The sequence below is a fragment of the Molossus molossus genome, unplaced genomic scaffold (genome assembly GCF_014108415.1).
Source record: "Molossus molossus isolate mMolMol1 unplaced genomic scaffold, mMolMol1.p scaffold_m16_p_21, whole genome shotgun sequence".
Classification (NCBI taxonomy): Eukaryota; Metazoa; Chordata; class Mammalia; order Chiroptera; family Molossidae; genus Molossus; species Molossus molossus.
In genome coordinates, this window is record NW_023425357.1 from 6,453,983 (window position 1) to 6,461,060 (window position 7,078).

Genomic DNA, 7,078 nt, shown 5'->3' on the forward strand with positions numbered 1-7,078 from the left:
TTTTTTGTTTGTTTGTTTTTACCACATACACTTCATACTCATTATTAGGGCTAATGATATTTCATTGGTGGGTGTAGAAGAATTACAAATCAATTACCCCATTTGGGTTTTGTTCTAAGACCTTGATTTACACAGGCTGTTCATCCATTTTCCCATTTATGAATAATGTTTTTGTTTTTTTGTTTGTTTTTTGTGGTACATGCCCCTAGCAGGAACCGAACCCAGGACTCTCTGGTCTGCAGGCCAATGCTCAGAGGCTGAGCCAAACTGGCCAGGGCTATGAATAATGTTTTAATGGGCATTTCCACACTTATTTCTGTCTCCTTTTGAGGTGATTAATATCTAAGTCAAATTCCCAGAGTGGGAATAACAGAATGGAGACTCTAACCATTTTCCTGATTCCTGAAACACATTTCAAGTTGCTTTCCAAAGGGATTGAACGTAATCCACCTGGCACAAGTGGGCACGAGGACCACAGTTTTGCTATATTTTTACCAGCACTGAACATCAATCATGTAATTTTCTCCCATGTCAAACATATAAAATGGCTGGTGCTTTCAGTAACCTATGTGCCATGTTCTGTTCTAAGCCCTTAGTATGTGTGAATTCTTCATTCTTTCAACACCCCTACATGTTTGGGGCTGCATTGGCCCATTTCACAGATGAGGACACTGAGGCACAGTGAGATGAAGTCATGGTGTCTGGATTCAAGCCCAAGTAGTCAGCTTCCAGAAGCTATGCTCTGAAATTCTACTGAGATCGAACACATTCTACATATAACACATCCTTCTTAAAACGATGTTTATTGTCTTATGAAAACCAGTATGTACTTCTTTCTTGAGATTAGGTTTATTAAAGCTGGGGACAGTGAAACAAGAAAGGGCCTAGGATAAAACCAGTACATACTTCTTAGAGAAAATTTAGAAAATCCAAGAAATACGGAAGTTTTCCAAAATTCAATACTACCCAGAGATAATTGCTAACATTTTTTTATACTTCTGCTATTTTAAAAAATATAATATTAGCTCTGGCCAGTTTGGCTCAGCGGTTGAGTGTTGGCCTGCGGATCAGAGAGTCCAGGGTTCGGTTCCTGCTAGGGGCACATACCACACACACACACATAAAATATATATATATATAAAATATTATACATAGTTTCATAAATCTGGGGCATACTGAAAATAACTGAGTGTGCATCTATCCTTACTTAACTTCATATCATGGCCCCTATCATTAAATATGATTTACCCATATCATGAAATACACGTATTGTTAAATATCTCTAACAACCAGATGTTCTGGGTCTTTGCAGAGTTTATATTTATTCAACCAACATATTAGCCAGTCCCCTGTTAGATATTTTCGTTTTTTACTTTTATAAATGTCCCTTCTACTAAAGTTTTAGGCTTAGCACCTAACCAGTTCCCAAGTGATATCCTGGCAGGGAGGTCGTGGGGTCATAGGAGAACCGTTCAATCACCCCGTGTATGTAGCCAGTGCCTTCCCAGAAGCTCCCTAACACTGGCAATCTGACTGGCAGTGGATGGCACTGTGTCTCACCAACATCATTCGTGGTAACTGTTACCATGTTTAAAAGTCTTTGCCCAGGTACAGTATTTCACCAATCTTTCATGGTTGAAGAAATATACTCGTTTATTATGAATAATCCGGACAATACAAAAGTAAAGACAACAATGGTTCTCTATAAATCTTCATTTTGAAGATTCTTGACTTTTCTGTGACTATGAACATCCCTGTTGGCTCTTAGGACGATCCCCCTGAGGAGCCCGAATCCCACGGGTATCTGGGAAGTGTAGTTCATCAGGGAGTCTGCGCAGGCGCCGAGGCCCGCACGGCACCTTAGTGAAGACTTACCTGTGGGGAAGGAACTCGGCGTGGGAGGCTGACCCGAGGTCCAAGGCCCAGTTGCCAGGTACTTGAGAACCCCGTCTTTGACAAGAATAGCAGTCTCGGGGGCTTAGGCCACCTAGCGGGATAGAGAGGCGCGAGAAGCTGGCGCGGACCAATGGGGCATCCCCCTGATGCTGGCTGGCTCGCGGCCTGAGGCCAGGGGTAGGCAAGATTAGAGGCGGGGAGGTGAGGGGTTAGGGGCGTGGCTGTGAGCAGGGCTAGCGCGGGGATTGGCTGGTAAGAGAGCGGGACCTCAGGTATTGAGCCAATGAAGCCTAAGTGAGCCAAAGGCGGGGAAGTTTTTCTGAGTATCCTCATACTCAGGGTCCTTCTTGAGGCTTGGATTGGATTGGGGATTTGTCCAGGGTTGTTCACGGGTCTTGCTCTTGCTTTGGGGACTTATTGGCTGAATCGAATGGTGTGGAACCAGCTTAGTTTCTCAGGTTGTTTCCAAGCTCACTTTCTGAGGAAGTAAATGTTTAGTATAAATCTATTATTGCTTTATTAGTAATACATCTTTCAATTACTTATTGCTAGGTGTTGTGCCAAGGTCGAGGTTAAGTGCTAGAGTTCCAAGTTTATAAATGCTAATCTTACAAAATAATTAAAATTTATAGTAATAAAATGTGCTGTATGCGTATTATGAACCAAGGGTAGTGTTGAAAAATTCTGGGTTACTTTTAATGCTAATAATTACCCAAAAATATTCATTATACTGAAACAGCTAATATTTCTGCATCCTGGGTGTCAGGCACAGCTCTAAACATCTCACAACCTCCCAGTGGAGTCACTGCTATTGTTACTGCTGTGTTATATATGAGGAAACAGGTTGGCAGGGGTGATGGTGCCTGCCCAGGGTCAACAACAACTGGTAAGGACAGAATGAGTCTTTGCCTTTAGCATAGTGGTTAGGGGTCCAGCGCTGGAGCCTGACTGCTTAGGTTCAAATCCTGGCTCTACCATTTTCTCACTAAACAATGGGTCAACGGGGACAAATTTCCTTAACCCTTTGGCCAGAGTGTGTCCACTTTTATCTGTTTTATTCATTGAATTCTTGGGAGCGATTTCTTTCTTTTTTTTTTTTTTTTAGGAATGATTTCTTTTTTTTTATTTTTTTTTTTTTAATCCTCACCCGAGGACATTTTTCCATTTTTTGTTCAGGTAGAGTGGGAGGGAGAGAGAGAACCAGAGAGAGAGAGAGAGAGAGAGAGAGAGAGAGAGAGAGAGAGAGAGAAACATCGATGTGAAAGGAACACATTGAGTGGCTGCCACCCGCACGACTGACCAGAGCCGGGGACAAACTGCAACCGAGGTACATGCCCTTAGCGGGAACCGAACCCGGGTCTCTCAGGACCGCAGGCCGATACTTTAACTGCTGAGCCAAACCGGCCAGGGCTAGGAATGATTTCTTAAAACTATCTTCTCACCGTTAGACATCCACATGGCACCTCCGTAGTTTTTGTATCCTACTGAGATGCCAACTGCCTGCACCCAGGATTCCATTTATTTCAATCAATGCCCTTTAAAACTTGCAACCATGACTGTGAATGGACAACCAGTATCACTTGTCATGATTGGACGTTGGCTTAAGAGTAAATGCAACAACAGTTTGCACATTTTTGATGGATACCATTTTCCACCCAAAGTGCTAAGCTCAAGTCCTGCTCTGCCCATTAGAGGACATGAGATGTAAGCTGTTAAAACCTCTTACTTTCTCATTGAGGTAACCAGAAGCATCAACAGACTGTCTCAGTGTGAGATGATATTTAATATAGTGTCATCTTCCAAAATATTGGTGTTTCCCACACTTTAGAAAATACTAGTAAAAGAAAGAGTGTGAAGAGAAAACTTGAAAACCATTATTCTAGGGCACAGTAATCCCAAATTATGAGGAAAAAGAACAGGCTGGGAGTGGCACTTTCCAAAGGTTTTAGGCATTTAGAGATACCTATTTTATAGCACCCCAATACTTCAACTACCAGAATCTGCACACAAAAGAGAGGACAGGAAGCTAATATGTACCAGGTACAATAGGTTACCTTCAGGGTGCTGCTGCAGATGGGAAAGAGAGACTTTTGTTTTGCTCTGAACATTTTTATATTGCTGGAATCTTTTTTTTTTAATCCTCACCCAAGGATATTTTTTCCATTTATCTTCAGACAGACTGGGGCAGGGGGGAGAGAGAGAGAGAGAGAGAGAGAGAGAGAGAGAGAGAGAGAGAGAGAAAGAGAGAGAGAGAAAGAAGGGGAAGGAGGGAAGGGAAGGGAAAGGGAAGGGAAAAAGAAAAAAAAAAGGAGATGCCCTGGCCAGTTTTGCTCAGCGGTTAGAGCATTGGCCTGCAGTCCAGAGAGACCCTGGTTCGGTTCCCGCTAAGGGCGCGTACCTCGGTTGCAGTTTGTCCCCGGCCCTGGTTGGTTGTGCGGGAGGCAGCCACTTGATGTGTCTCTTTCACATCAATAGTTCTCTTTCTCTCTTCCTCTCTCTCCCTCCTACTCTGTCTGAACAAAAATTGGAAAAATGTCCTCAGGTGAGGATTAAAAAAAAAAAATGAGACATATCAACTGGCTGCCTCCTGCACAACCCCGACCAGGGACCAAACTTCAACTGAGGTACATGCCCTTGACTAGAATCGAACCCAAGACTCTTTGATCAACTGCTGAGCCAAACCAGCTAGGGCTATTGCTGGAACCTTTTCATTTATTTATTTATTTTGTTAATCCTCACCTGAGGATATTTTTTTTTTTGGTACGTGCCCCTAGCGGGAACTGAACCCAGAACTCTCTGGTCTGCAGGCTGACACTCCAACTGCTGAGCCAAACCGGCCAGGGCTTGAGGATATTTTTTCCATTTATTTTTAAGATAATGAAAAGGAGGGGGGAGGAAGAAACATCGATGTGAGAGAGACATATCAATTTGTTGACTCCCACGTGCACCCCAACTAGGCCAGGGATCGAACCTGCGACCCTTTGATGTGCAGGCTGATGCTCTAACCACTGAGCACATCTGCCAGGGCACTGGAATCTTTTTAAAAGAATGTAATCATGCATTCCTTCAATAATTACTACCTGGCCATGTGGGAAGTCTGGCAACTACTATGAGGAAGAAACTTATTTAACTCAGAGACTATTTTGTTTCTTAAGACTTTGGTGAATTTCACCTTTTTTTTCTGTAATCACAGAATTATTTTATTTGGAAATCTTCTCAAGGCTGATCTCCCTCTTTTATCACTTATATCATGAGCCCTTCCCAGTATCATCAGAAAGTCCTTAACAAAGTGCTTATGGTGTTAGACATTGAGACCACTCCAATACCACATATTTTCCTTTAAATCAGTTTACATTTTTCCCCTTAAATCAATTTATTTTTAAAGAGGACTTTCTACCACTACCACAATTGGGAAACTAGTATCTTTTTTTTTTTTGGTACATGCCCCTAGCGGGAACCAAACCCAGGACTCTCTGGTCCGCAGGCCAACGCTCCAACCACTGAGCCAAACCAGCCAGGGCAGGAAACTAGTATCTTTTGTCAGTAAAGAAAAAAGAAAAAGTGGGGAGAATTAAAATAAATAACAACAGAGCAAAATATTATTAAATTCTAGCTAAAATTGTTGCCTGAGCCTGAGGCCTGCTGTGTCTTTGTACAGAAAAGTAAATACCATTGCTGCTCATGCTTTCTCCTTAATTAGGATTGTACTAGAATGAAAAAGTGATGTTTGTTGATGTATCTGAAGACTGGCTGAAATTGTGTGGTTCCCCTCCCAGTCTTTGGGAAACAGACTTAAGTGCCCTCTTATTTATTTTTTTTATCCTCACCCGAGGACATTTTTCCATTTTTTTGTTCAGATAGAGTGGGAGGGAGAGAGGGGAAGAGAGAAACATTGACATGAAAGGGACACATCAAGTGGCTGCCACCCACACAACCCAACCAGGGCTGGGGACAAACTGCAACCAAGGTACGTGCCCTTAGTGGGAACCGAACCCGGGTTTCGCGGGACCACAGCTGATTCTCTAACCACTGAGCCAAACTGGCCAGGGCTTAAGTGCCCTCTTTTTTTTTTTTTTATCCTCACCCGAAGATATTTTTCCATTTTTTTGTACAGATAGAGTGGGAGGGAGAGAGAGGAAGGGAGAGAGAGACAGAAACATCGACGTGAAGGGACACATCGAGTGGCTGCCACCCGCACGACCAACCAGGGCCGGGGACAAACTGCAACCGAAGTACATGCCCTTAGCGGGAACCGAACCCGGGTCTCTCCGGACCGCAGGCTGACGCTCTAACCGCTGAGCCAAACCGGCCAGGGCTTAAGTGCCCTCTTAAAGGATGGTTTTCTCCACTGCAAGCCTTACCCTACTAGAACATGAAAACTAGTAGGCAGGGATACTGTATGCCCAGTATTTTTGGCCAGGTGTATGGCACCAGGCTGAGAGAAGGAACCAACACTTTCAGACTGAAAACTTTAATCAGAACCAACATATACACAAGTAGGGCATTTCTGCTCTGGCTCATAGCAACACAGGTCATTAGTTACAAAAACTGCCCTCCCCACCCCCCCACCCCCATGGCTGCTGATTTTCCACAGGGTCTCTGACCTGTGTTTAGTGTAAAAACTCTTCATTGAATACACTTCACAATTTGAATTCCCACCTCTGCCCCACCCCACAACACTTTGTACTCCCCTTTGGTATATAACAGGCCTGTCACCAAGACTAGACAAAAATTTCAAGGGCAGGGACCATGCACAGGGAGTTGAATGTTTTGGCTATTAGAAAACCAGTATGCTGCTCACCATGCAGCAGTCCCAATGATCAACCATTAAATTCCCAGTTTCAACAAAACCAACAAGCAGAACTCAAGGTGCAAGGTTTACAAAGCCCAAGAGAACAGGGCACATACTCCTAAACATTTTTAGCCCCAAGAATATGAAAGATATTAAGTGTCCAATGTCTTCATAAGATCTTTTGTGCTTCAGCAAACATGTGACTTGTTCACTTAGTGGGTAGGGCACAAAAGCCCAGAGATGAGGTGCCATCAAGAGGGAGCAGGTTGTGTGGTCTCATGGGATGAGTCTCTGCCGTAGAACAGGCCTGGCCAAGGTGACTGTTGACGGCTCCAACAGGAAGGCTCATTTCCTCACTGGACTCTCCAATAAGACTCAGTGGCCCCAGAA